This window comes from Lissotriton helveticus, chromosome 3_1, assembly GCF_964261635.1.
Source record: "Lissotriton helveticus chromosome 3_1, aLisHel1.1, whole genome shotgun sequence".
Lineage (NCBI taxonomy): Eukaryota > Metazoa > Chordata > Amphibia > Caudata > Salamandridae > Lissotriton > Lissotriton helveticus.
Window position 1 is genome coordinate 373988563 of NC_136061.1, and position 13104 is coordinate 374001666.

Consider the following 13104-nt stretch of genomic DNA (forward strand, 5'->3'; position numbering starts at 1 on the left):
TTGAGAGAGAAAGACATACAGTGAAACCTATTTAATGTGGCCTGTTAAATACCAGGGCTCATACTACAATACGGACGCACTTTCCCTGTTTGTGTTATGGTGCAACTTAAAACAGGTACCTCAGCCGTAAAGATGGAAAGTGCAATCTATTATGGAAGATTAATCTGTGTGGCTACTTATATGAATGAATGAATTAATGAATTAGGAACAACCATGAAAGGCAATTGGCTATATACAAAATATATTCGCACATTATGATAAGATAAGATCTACTAGGAAGTGTAAGAAATTTAAATATGCATTGTTATATGATAACAAATCAGCACTGGAGACACATCGGAGTGATCTCAATAATCAGTGAAATGGTCTTTATGCATTTATTTTAAATGAGAAGCTAAGGTATAAATGTATGTGAGTGAGTGAGAGTATGTGGAACGTTATATAGTGAGTTAGTCTATGTGTGTTGTTAACAGGTGAATTTTTCTAGTTGTGTGATTTGCAAATTATGAGATGATGATTTTGAACATATTGTGTTAAGTTTGAGAAACAAAAATGGAAATTTGAGTAAAGACTTGTGATATGAAATCAAATATCTAAATGAGCCATATGAGTGCTTGATAATTTTGTATACTTTAATGTAGCAACTATTTATTGGGAAGACGGTTTGTTTTTCCTTAAATAGTTTGCTTTTACCCTGCCCCGGTATCCTATCTAAGCAGGGGGCACTTTCTTAAAAAAGCATATTTCACTGCATGCTTGAGCTGTAAGACAATAATGTTTTGCACAAGTATGTACAGAAGACCACATGGTCATCTCGTGGATGTCAACTACCAGAACAACTCTGGTAATAGGCACAGTAGCGGCCACAGCCCTGGTGGAGTGGTCAGTGCCTAGCAGATTTTAATGCAAGGGGTAACCTAGAGCAAAATGGCACATATAGCCACCGCTTTCTCCTTTTTGGATTTGGTGAAGCCATGTCATGTCATGTCATGTGAGGTTGATATAGCAAGGACTTCCACAGCTTGAGTCTAGTCAATGCAGCTAATCCTCCTCTCAGGAGGGTAGCAGGAGAAGAATAATGGACTGGCCCATGTGAAAGGCAGATGCCACTTTCTCTAGTGAAGATACGCAGAGCAAGGTGTTTTGGTTAGAGAGGACCTAAGTTCACCAACCCTTATGGCCAAAGTTAGAAGTCGAATTGTGTTGTTTCAAATGGAGATGTCATGAGAAATGTTAATACAAGATTCAAATCCAACTGAGGAACAATAAACACAGTGCAAAGTTACAAATAAAGTAAACTTTTCATAAAACGTACCACTAGGTTCGTCTTAAAAAATGAAGTCTGTCCAGGGAGACACATGAAGGTGGTTACAGCATGCCTGTAGAGTAGTCAACTACTCGAACCTGCTGGAAAAGAGACAGTTTAAAGAGTAGAAATTTGGAGAGGCAGAACTTAAAGGTCCTTAGCCCTTCTGACTTTCAACTCTGAACAAATGTTTTCCAGAGACAAGTAGAGTTGCTTCATGATGTGTTTCCTGGCAGTTCACATAACATCCACAACTGCAGGCAAAAAGCAGAAAGTGTCTAGTTGGCGTTGCTCAATTTCTACAGATGCAGCCACAGCATTTGAGGATTGAGATGAAATTCTAACCACTCTCCTGCAAAAGTATGCCCCCTGTGTGCATGAGAGGAAGAGGGGTGGAATAGTGAGGTCCAACAGATCAGCATAACAAATCCTTCTTAGCCGGTATAGGCAATCAGTATCACATCTGCTCGATTCTCCGGCACCTTCTGTTGGACTCTTGACAGAAATTGGATAGTGAAATACTTTAAAAAGGCCCTGTAACCAACTTAACTTTAAGGTATCGAACAAACCTGAGGACAACTCCCATCTGGCCCATGGTGAAGATATCTACCCATACCGACCCTAGTCTAAATCAGATAATGTCCTTCACTTTGAGATGAAGTTCTGACTTGTGGGCCTCTAAAAAGAGGGAAGTCAGAGAATCCATCCATCTCCATACTGAGGATGACCACAAGGTGTGCCATTAATGGGAAAATATCCTGTAACTGGGTCCAGCACACCAGCCAAATTGCCTTTAAACACACGGTCTATGATCCCACACTGCCCTGTGCTGCTCTGACATGGACCATTATCCCCTTGCAGTGACGTAGCCCAGATGAGTGCCCCAGCCCAACGATAAAGCATCTGTAACTACATAAGCTGTAACTGCGGGGACAGCTGACTTTTGATAAGGCGACCTGTCTACTACTCTGGTTCCCACACACCAAGAAAACAAAGATCACTAGTAAATTCATAGACCTAGGACTTATTCTGGCCCAGAGACAGATCACCTGGCACTGGAAGTCGTTGGAGGGCCCCTCCAGTAGGCGCTGGGCAACAGAACTAGAAAAGTGGGCCGGAAGCGAAGGCATGGTCAGGCTTAGACAAGCGACTCGAACGGCTGATGAGAAGAGCTTGGAGGCAGCGCGGATGTGGGAGAGTTTAGTACTTGCACTGCATGAGTATCACCAGCGAGAGGGAGGCCAAGAAGACTGAAATTTTTGGTGAATTCCGGGTGCTGCATGATTGTGCGAGAGTTATCCCCTCAGCTTCTGAGTACTGTGTATTTATCCTGAATTCGGCCCACACCGGCTAGAGACTTGGGGATGGGTGGAGGGTGGGGAGGGGGGGGCCCCGCCGCACGTCTGGCGATGATTGTTGTGAGCGGATGGCGTGCAGTTGACAGGCAGTTGGACGTGTAAAGTATGTTTAATTAGGCATAGATAAGGAAACTGACCTAGTGCATTACGCTTCATTGTGGTTGGGGGGGGCTGTGTTATCGGTTGGGGTTAGGGATTGGGTAGGTAGAGAAAAGCAGATTTCTTATGGGCGCCTCACTGTATTGGTCTCAAGTGAACATTGATATTATTGTACTCTCGCCTGGCTTCGGTGCGGATTTATAGCTATCGCCGCCCTGCCTCCGGGATGTGGGCTGAATGGCTGTGTATAATTTTGTTTCTGAATGAGGACTGGCGATGAGCTGATACAGGCGGGATTGTCTCTTTGATTGTATGTTCCTGATTCTGCAATAAAAATTGTTTTACAAAAAAAATAAGCTGTAACTGCGGAGAACCGAAGCGATGACCCACCCCTTGGAGATGGAGAGACATATCCATAAGGGCAGATCCGGAAGCACAGAATCATATATAAGAACCCAAGCCAAGAGACTCCTCTGATGTTGCTGGCATTTTTACCTCAGGCACCATGGCAAGACCCTCATCAGCCATCTTATGAATAAGCAATACTAACAAAATAAAACGTGCAGAAGAAAACACATAAAATTATTTAACCTCATCGCTGCTTGAAAGTTTCCCCTGCTGTGCTGGACAGCAATAAAAACGGGTGTGGTCATGACGAGCTCAGCTCGTCATAAGCACACGAGCACTGTGCTGCATGACGAGCTGAGCTCGTCATGAGCATGGAAGGGGTTAAATAGGGACTCATTCCCTTCCAAGATGGCACCCGACCTACATGAGCCAGAAACTTCCAGAAACTGGCAAGAGTTGCCTACAATCATCTTATGTGCAGCCCCAGCAGAATGCATCTGAGCATGAGGCTTGAAAGGTGTAGGACCTGCAAACCAGGATCAATCATTTAGCCAGAAACATAGCAATCATATCCCAAATATTTTCAATCCTTTGAGGAGGAAAAACATGCCTACATGTCATGCCTAGCACTGCACTTACAAAAGTAAGCCTCTGTGTGGGTATAGATTGACCTTCTGGGTGGTGCACTGAAGATGAGAGACCCTGCCTTCACCAGCCACTTGTTAAAGTACAGGAATAGATGGACTACTGACCCCCGGAGTGAAGCTGTCACCATGGCCTTCACCTTGTTGAAAGCTCGCAATGCAGTCATCAGCTCAAATGGCAGAACCATGAACTGCTAGTGTTGAGACTCAAAAGTAAACCTAAGGTAGCACCTGTGAGCAGGTAGGACTGGTTGATAAAAGCAGGTGTTTTTGAGATTCAGAAACAACAGCTAATCCCACGCTTTGTGAACGAAAAGAACCTTGCTCAGGGACAGCCTTTTAAACTTGCCCGGACAAAAGATTCAAGGGGGAAGATTTACAAACCTCTTACTCCGTGTTTGCGTCACTTTTCCCATGTTAAAAATGACATAAAAGTGGCACAAGGGGCATGTAAATCTGCCCCAAGATGTGAAGTTCCAAAATGGGTCTCAGGCCTCCATCTTCTTGGGAAAAAAAGAAGTATAGAGAATAAAGTCCCACTGTTTTTCCGTCCATGAGCACCGCAATTAAGGTCCATTTAATCAGCAAGGTGAGAAAATTAAAAGCCTAAATCGAGGCATGTACCAGGGAGCATGTCTTGGGTGAAGGAGGGTGGTGGTCTGGAGGAGTGGATGGGAACGGTAGGGCTTAGCCCTTGAAGATTAGCTGGATGACTCAATGTTGCATGGTGATTGCTCCCCAACTGGTGGAGAAATGGGAGCAAGGGCACAGCTTAGAGAGTGAGATTCGGGGGTGGGAATCTCAAATTTAGCAAATTAAAAAGCAGTGAGCTGCTGAGGGAATGGGTGACATGACAAAGGTTTGGGGCTGAGTTTTTCCAGAAGGAGCAGGCTGAGTTGCCAGATATGGTAAGCAACAGCGGCAGTGTACTTTGTCCACCATACTCAAGAACTTCCCACCTGTTTTGAGTTGGAAAGACCACGAGTTTTACACCTATGAAATAAAATTAACTCCATTGGTGTAAAACGTCTTCTTTTGGAGTAGGGGCTGGTGCAGGTCAGCCACCCGACGGTCCACCCTATTTAGAGTGGGCTGTCAGATGACTTTTGTTTAAGTGTCCTTTACTGCCTGTTATATCCTGATAGTGAGTGACAGTAAAGGAAAAAAAAGAAAAAGGACCCCAATACTTTTGGAGATACCTCCCAAGGCTGTGGGAGAGGGCATTAGCTGTTTTTATTTTTCAAAAACAAACACTTGATTTAGGTATTTGTTTTTGAAATACGAACATTTTTGGAAAGGTTTGATGACCAGCTGTCATGTTTGACGAAGCTGTGAGAAATTGGGGTATTGGTTGAGGAGGGTGTGAGTCATTCTTAAGAATCAACCACAATCTCTTTCAGAGTGAAACACAAAAAATCACCAAATTAACCTGTGCCTAACCCTCTGGTAGCTTGGTATAGACCAGTCTAGCTTAACTTAGAGGCAATGTGTAAAGTATTTATGCAGCACTTAAGCTGTAATAAAGTGAAAACGCAACACAAGAAAGGTCCCACACCAATTTAGAAAACTAGAGTAGATGTCAGATTTCAGATTTTATTAAGTTAGCACAATTAATTAAAGCCATTGCAATAAAGAAGTCTCCGTAGCGTCTTTAACACTTTAAAAACAAAGCGAAGCAAACCATGAAATTCATAACACATATTTCTAACAAGGCAATCTTGTACTGTGACCATAACGGTAATCATAAGCTTCAAAATCAAGGATAAAATGAGCCATTGCGGCTCAGTTTGGTATAGAGATACTAGTACAAAGTGCAAAAATAGTCTGTGATGAGTTTTTGGGAAGGAGGGACTGATTAGGGAGAGGCAGGAGAGAGAGAGAGCAGGTTTTCCAAGAGTCACACATACTTTCCGGACCTTGCGAGCGTTTGAATATCTGTGCAAGTAAAACAGAGAGCAGATGCCTCCCAACACGAGCTAATGCCCCTTTTTAGATACAGTGGTTTTAGGAGAAGTCTTCTACCCTTTTTAGATACAGTGGTTTTAGGAGAAGTCTTCTAGGAGCGTCTGGAGTGGGACAACAGCACAGAAGATGCAGCCCTGATTCAGCCCTGTATTTGCACAGTCTACGAGCCCCCTCCTCACCAGTTGGAGCCCATTGGTTGAAGGCAGTGGAGCACAGACCTAGAAGAAGCATAAACACTATATTTTTGTGGGCCACTGCTTTCAAGCTATTAAAATGGTATGGTTGCGGTACCCCAGGGAGGTATGAATCGTTCAAGGGGAGCAAGATAGTTGACATTTTTAAAACCCGAATGTCCATCTGGCAAGAGATTTGTCTTGCCTGCTTATTGATAGCCCTTTTCCAGATTGTGTTGGAATAGAGTCTGCAGTTAGTAATGTTTCGTCAATATGTAGCATTCTTATGGCTGTTACAATTTGATGATTTCATGGGTTCCCAGAGCTGGCAAGGGTTACTTTTAACTGGGCTTCAAGCATATTATCTGCGGCTTTTAGTACCCTTATGTAGTACTTCAGGGTGTCAGTCCTCACAGAACATAGATTTTCTTTAGAGGCCCAGTTCCAGTCGAAGTCTTGCCCTGTGAATATAATTCGGGAGGCTGAAGATTTTTTTATAAATGGTAAACTGGGCGGGGTTGAGACTGGCCGAGCATGCATCAGGAAAGGCCTGGTGCCCGTAACTTAGGGCAGGAAGAAGGGTAGCTTTGATCACCTTTAGAATGGGTTCGGCGGAGGGACTACTCAGGGACTGGTTAAGTTGAGTCAGGCTGTTTGTAGTTGCTACAGCTCTCTTTTTTCAGGGCAGCTAGGCGGACTGATGTTCTAGAACACTCACTAAACCTAACCCCTAGGTAGTTGTATTTTGATGTTGTTTTAATCTTTGCGGGCCCAATGTTCCACGTTAGAATTTTCTTTTGCTTGCAATGGCCAAAAATCAAAACCTTGGTCTTATCCTGGTTAATTTTAAGAGCATTAGCTGTGTTGTATTCATTGAGCTTACACAAGGCTCATTGGAGGCCAGACTTGGCCTGATCCATTATGGCAATATCGCCAGCAGATTGCAGAATGTGCAAATTTGTTTTTGCGGGGCCCAGTTTTGTTAGAAAAAGGCTGTTTTGCTCCAGGAACCTCCCAGGTCGGCGGTGTAGAGGTTAAACAAGAGGGGAGCTAGAACACATCCTTGCTTTAGGCAGTCTGAAGTTGGAATTTTTGCAGAGACTGTCCTGGGGCCAGTTCTGACTCGCACCCATGTGTTCTTATGCAAGGAGATAAGGGCTCCGAGCAAGCTCCGTGGGATCCCCCACTTGTCTAATTTCCTCCATAGAGTGTTACAGGACACTTTATCAAAAGCGGAACTGTAATCTATAAAGCAGCAATAGAGGGAGAGCTGATTTTTTGCGTAGCTTGATGACTCAAAATGGTTATCAAATGTGGAGGCAGTAGCTCGGAACCCAGTTTGAAAGTATGGTAAAATTGTATTTTCCGCAGCCCATTCTTTTAGTGACTTGAGAAGACATCGAGCATAACCTTGGCCTCAAGATCTAATAGGGCTAGATCTAGGGCTGGAAGGGAAGGATCTCCTTTTTTAAGAATTGGGCATAAAATTGAGCCTTGCCATGAATCTGGTATCTGAAAAGTAGTAAATGCATAGTTGTATAAGGGAAGTAATAGCTTAGCCCATTCTTCCAGGACACATTTGAATACAGCAGATGGAAGACTGTTAGGCCATGGAGCACCATCGTTTTTCAGAGACTTCAGAAACTTGCAGATCTGGGCCGGGGTAGTCAGCTCACCGGTATCCATCAGCGTAATGTCGGCAGCATCTCTGATTACGACCAGAACAAGGTCCGGGATATCACAGCGGTATTGTTGAATCACATACTGAGACCATGCTTCTTCAGAAACCGCGTTCCCCCTGCTCTTGTTGGAGGAGCGAAGTTTGTTTCTGTGGTTCCAAATGTGAGTCAGGTTTTTTTCTTTTAACAGAGGAAATATTTTTAGCCAGTCCTTCTGTTCTTTTTGTTTCTGAGCTTCCCAGGTTTATTTTTGTAGGCTTTATGTAACAAAGCCATATTATTGGCAGTAAGTTTATACCTTTAGATTTGTGCAAGCGCACGGCCCTCCTTAGGGCTCTTCTTTGGGTGACTAAAACTGGATTGGAAATCCGCAGCCCGGGAGGCCTGGGTAATCTGTGATGAACTTCAGGGCCTGTTAGGAGGTCTCTTAATTTAGTAATGGCTGTGTCCCACCTATGATGATGGCCTGTGGGAGAGTATTGAATGAAATTAGGAATTATTTCCATGAGCCAAGTGCCCACCTTATCGGTACCTAAAGAGTCCCGTTTGATTCTTCTAACTAGAGTGTGGAGTTCGATCTGCATTGAATGCCCCACTTCAGTTACTTCGGCAGCAACAGGAACTTGCAAGTCCATTATTACAGTCAAAGGGTTATGATCGCTCTCTGTGCAAGTGGGGATCTCCATTTTAACTAATTTATTTGCCAGAGATGGTGATAAAAAAATATAATCAATGGTCAAGATTCTTAAATGTTTTAGATAGATGGACGCTGAGATCCTGTGCCAATGTAATTTGCTTCGCAGAACGTAGATTGTAATTGGTTAGGAAAGTGTTCATGGCTTCTAGCTCCTTGGTTTTGGTGAATAAATGAACGTTGAGTCCCAGATCTCTGATGTTAAAATCATCTAATAACAAAACTTCAGCAGAGGCGAACTCAAGTAGGAGCTCTTCCAGATGCTTGATCAAAAGAGCTGTTGCCAGTAACTTTGATGTTTTAACTGTGTTTTGGTAGCAGTTGATTAAAAGAAAAGGGAAGGCCGAGGTTGGGGTTGAAAGACCTGTGATTAATAAAATTTGCCCAGACAAGGGGTTCCAATAGAGGGGGTAGATGCAATCTTGCACTTATGTTTAATGAAAATAGAGAGGCCCCCAGAAGGTCTGCCGTAAGAATTAGGCCGGGATGCTGGTTGAAAGAACTCATAATAGCTGTGGAGAGCTGATGGAGACAAAGACCAAGGCCCCCATTAGGATGGCATTAGAGTCTTGTTTTACGTGTAGGGATGTCAATGAGATCGAGAAAGGACTTGTAGGTCCAAGGACGTACACGAGTCCTTGCCTTCTTGCACAGTGCTAAAAGAATTCTGAAGAGAACTGAAGCCTGGTGTTTCCGATAGGGAGGCCTGAATTTGAGCTTCTAGGGAGGCCAGGAACCGATCGGTTAAATCTTTAGGATCAAAGGGGCTTTCGTACATTGGCCTCTTTCTTGGTGATAAGGAGTCAATGAGCTCAATTCGATGTACGCCCAGGCTGCAGCACAGGGTAGACTCAGCTGATGTATGAGCTGCTGCTGGATCACCACTGCCATCTTGGATGTTTAAAGGGGAAGACGAACTGCAGTCATGAACTTGTGCTTGTAAGTTACCTGCAGTAAGAATTTCAGAGTCTAAAACAGTCAAGTCTTCAGAGCCGATGCAGTGGGCTCTTAATGAGTCGATGAAAGTGACCTGGGTCATAGTAAAACCCTCCTGGAGGGGCCTGCACTGCTGGAGATTCTCAGGAGAGACCTGGGCCATAGGCAGGCAGGAGCGGGAGTCCTCAGAAAATTATCCCTCAATGAGGCCAGGGCAGTGGGAGAGAGGCTGATCGTGGGCCTGTGCTTCAGGCCCAGGCTGCGACATCGCGGAAGAGAGTACGGGCCAGTCTGAGTCTGAAAATGAGGTGAGGCCTTATTAAAGAACTCGCTGATCCGCACATGTGACAGTTGGCCTCATGGTGATGATAATTTATCTCACAGTGACAGCGACTGCTGTTGGGTCCCCCCGGAAGCGTCCTGAGTGGTATCCATTCGAAGGGTAGTACCCTTTCTCCGGGGGAGTTTCCTTGGTGGCATTGTAACATGTCCTTCCATAGGCCACCTGGGAGATACTGCTTGCTGTTTGCTGCTGGCTGCTTACCGCGCCGCGGCACAAGTTCCCTGTTTTCTAGGCGCCTCTGAGAGCACCACTCTCCCCGCATGACCCCCCCCCCCGGATGTCAAAGATTGAAAATTCCTCAGCACTCTGTTCTCTGACCGCTGACACCACTATCAGGAAATGGGAACGAGGACGTAGAGGTGACAAGCAAACTATAGATGTGAGCGCACTGCTGGCAGGGCGCAGGTGGGGCGCTGGTGAGGCGCGGGAGTAGAAAGCAAAAGCAAGCGGTGATCAAAAGGCGGAACCACAAGCCGCGCCCGACCTGGTTGGGCTGCCTAAACGATTCCAGCCAAGGGCACTCACTTACCGGCTGCCTGCTAATGGCAGAGACGCTTGCAAGGCCTTACTTCCCCCCTCCTTGCAGAAGGATAAGCCGAGCTGACCCCCGGTAGCCACCCGCTGAAAATGGCTGCACTCTCAGGCACTCTCTGGCCTCCAAGCCGCCTACTCAGCCTCATTGCTTCTTCACATGGACGCAGGCTGGAGCCGGTAGCTGTGGCAATTCCGGACCACTGACGGGAGTCACAGTCCGACGGTGGGGGGAGAAACTGTCTTGGAAGCGTTCCTTCAACCCAGTCAATATCTCTCTCTACTACCTGGTGCCAAGATGTTTACGGAAGGGGCCAGATGTGGAGAGGGCAGTTGGTCCGCTGCTATGAGGGTCAAAAAGGAAACAACCGATGAATGGGGAGTAACATAGGGGAGACTCTTGATAGGAGGAGGCACCCCGAGTGGTACATGATGATGAGGGTCGTGCCCAGGCAATCCGGGCACAGCGTCTGGTGCGCGTTGGTGTGAGTCGCACTAGGAACTTCAAATCTCCAACACAAAGAGTTGTAAATACCATAATGCCCTGGAGATAAGGCACAGTGACCGGTGCCCATTAATATGGATTGCACCAGGCAATTCTGGTCACACAATGAAAAGTTGCAAATTCCGTACCTCCCTGGAAAAGGGGCACAACGTCCAGTGCATGATGATACAGGTTGCACAAGACCAGTCCGGTCACACACACACAGGCACAAGTTCAGCAATGCTACATGAGGAAGAATAAATCCGCTTAACTGCGGCGGCAATTCCGCCGTGGTGCTGAGGTTTAATTGTGTGGGCGGGGCCGCGTCGGCCAATGGACGTGCAATGGAGTTAGTGCTCGCGACGGCCGTTGGCCGCCACATGCATTGAAGGGGTTATGTCACTACTATGGGTACACCCCACCTCCGATGGTCGCACCCTGTGAATATGACAGTACGCATTGAGCATGCAGTTGGCATGTTGCATGAGAGAGATGCAGCACAATCAGCTAAACGGGCCACACAGGGTCCTGCAACCAGTGAATCTGCTCACCACCAACTAGACACTTATGAGTGTGCAGGGTCCCTGCAGTACAGGAACCATTCGTTTTAGATGCAGGCATGATTTCTGGGGCTCTGCAGTAGACAAACCGGACTCCAGACACAAGTCTTATTTCCACACTCACACCATGCTACCCAACGGGATTCCGTAGCCGATGTGGGCACTTGTGAGGGCACCACATTCCAGATGTCACAGATAGATGGTGTAGGTCCCTTGTGGGAGATCTTTGATGTGCCTGAGATCTCCCGGAGAACAGGAGGCCTGCAGACAGACCCTTGAGGAGCACACTTCAGGGAGCCACACTTCAGCAGGTCTTCAGCTCAGGCAAATCACTATTCAGAAAGGGCACACAGTCCCTTTCATGGGCAGTTATCCACCATGTGCACGGCAAAGTCCTCTGACAATGTGTACAACGCAGCCTGGGTTCTCAAGTCCCTCATCCCTGAAATCATATCTCATTATTTACTGAAGGATGGCACCCGTAGTTATATTGTCATGTGTCATTGAAATTAGGGAGGTTTCTCTATGAACCACAAATGCCTACCCTAAATTGCAGATCTGTATGTCATGTGGCCATGGAATGTAGATATTAATCTTTAGTGTGGCTATGATCTAGCCAGTAGAGGCTAAGTATCAGAACTTCTCTCTCCAGTCTATCCCATTTGGCCCTCAAATGGCAGAGGTCTGTCTTTCTCGTGGGATGCCCATGGTTTATGGCTATCACTCTGGGGATGCACCATTGTGCTCCCCTCGGCCCCTGGTGTCCTCAGGAGCCAGGCACCATGACACACAAGACTCTTAAAGCATAGAAATTCCCATATTCCAAGAGTGGCATTTCTACGCGGTTATGCCAAACCCTCCTTTACCATTGGAAAGGGTATGGCATAGTGGATCCGTAGATAGGAAACATCATGAGGCTTCTCCACTACAATCCACTATTACAGCCAAAGAGATGTCACCCACATGCCCATGTTAACCTATGGAAAGAGCAAGCCTCATAGGTAATGAAAATATACACAGGTTTTCCTCGCTACCTGGGCACTAGGGCGCACACCAACCTGATCTTGCAGGTTGGACACATAGTCCCCAGCACCAGGGATGCAAGTGCACCCGCTCGAGTCTGCAACAGCAGACTGGACACGGATTTAACTAATATGTGTGTCAGGGCTTACACACCAGCCTGCGGTGGCAGACGGCACACCCAATCACAGGCACCATAGGTGCGGGTGCACACAGCACCATGCTTTGGCAGGCGACTCAGGAGTGTAATCACAATAGCTGCTAGTGTGCACATACAGATTAGGGATGACCAACGGGCCCATGGTTACGAACATCAAGTCAGCGCCACTTCCCAACACGGGTAGGAAGGGTGCACCACCCTTCCACACTGTACTTACAGCGGAAAAGTGCCAGGAGACCCCACAAGAGAATCAGCAAAACCCAGGCAGAAAAAACTAAAGGTTTTTGGGAAATGCTACGTGATAGGTATCAGTCTCAAAATGGTATCAGGTCCAACAATGAGCATGTCTGTCCCCATAGATACCACCCACTTTGACCTCTGTTTAAATACAGATGGCCTTTCAGGTGAGTCAAGGGGGCTGCAGTATGTAGGCCAGATGGATCTCTGGAACATTAAAGATAGGGTCCAAAGGAGGGGGGCCTAAGTAGGAGTTACTTTTTAATTTCCAAATGGACAGAGACCCCTTCCTCAGAGAGATAGATGCCCGGTGTTAGAGGATGACATTTTGGGGCTTGTTTAAAGGCCTAATATTGCCATTAGTGCAACAAGTGCAGTGGCATTGAGGTCAGGAGTGTGAGGGGCCAACTAAACCCCAATTTTGACTGTTTCACAATTTTTTCGTTCATGCATTAGAGCCCAGTACACACTTGATGCACCACAGTTACTTTCGGTTTCAAAGCAATGACCCAAAGAAGGGAAAATTGAAGCAGAGGAGAAACCTTAGCTTGGAGATGGTGTGGAGCG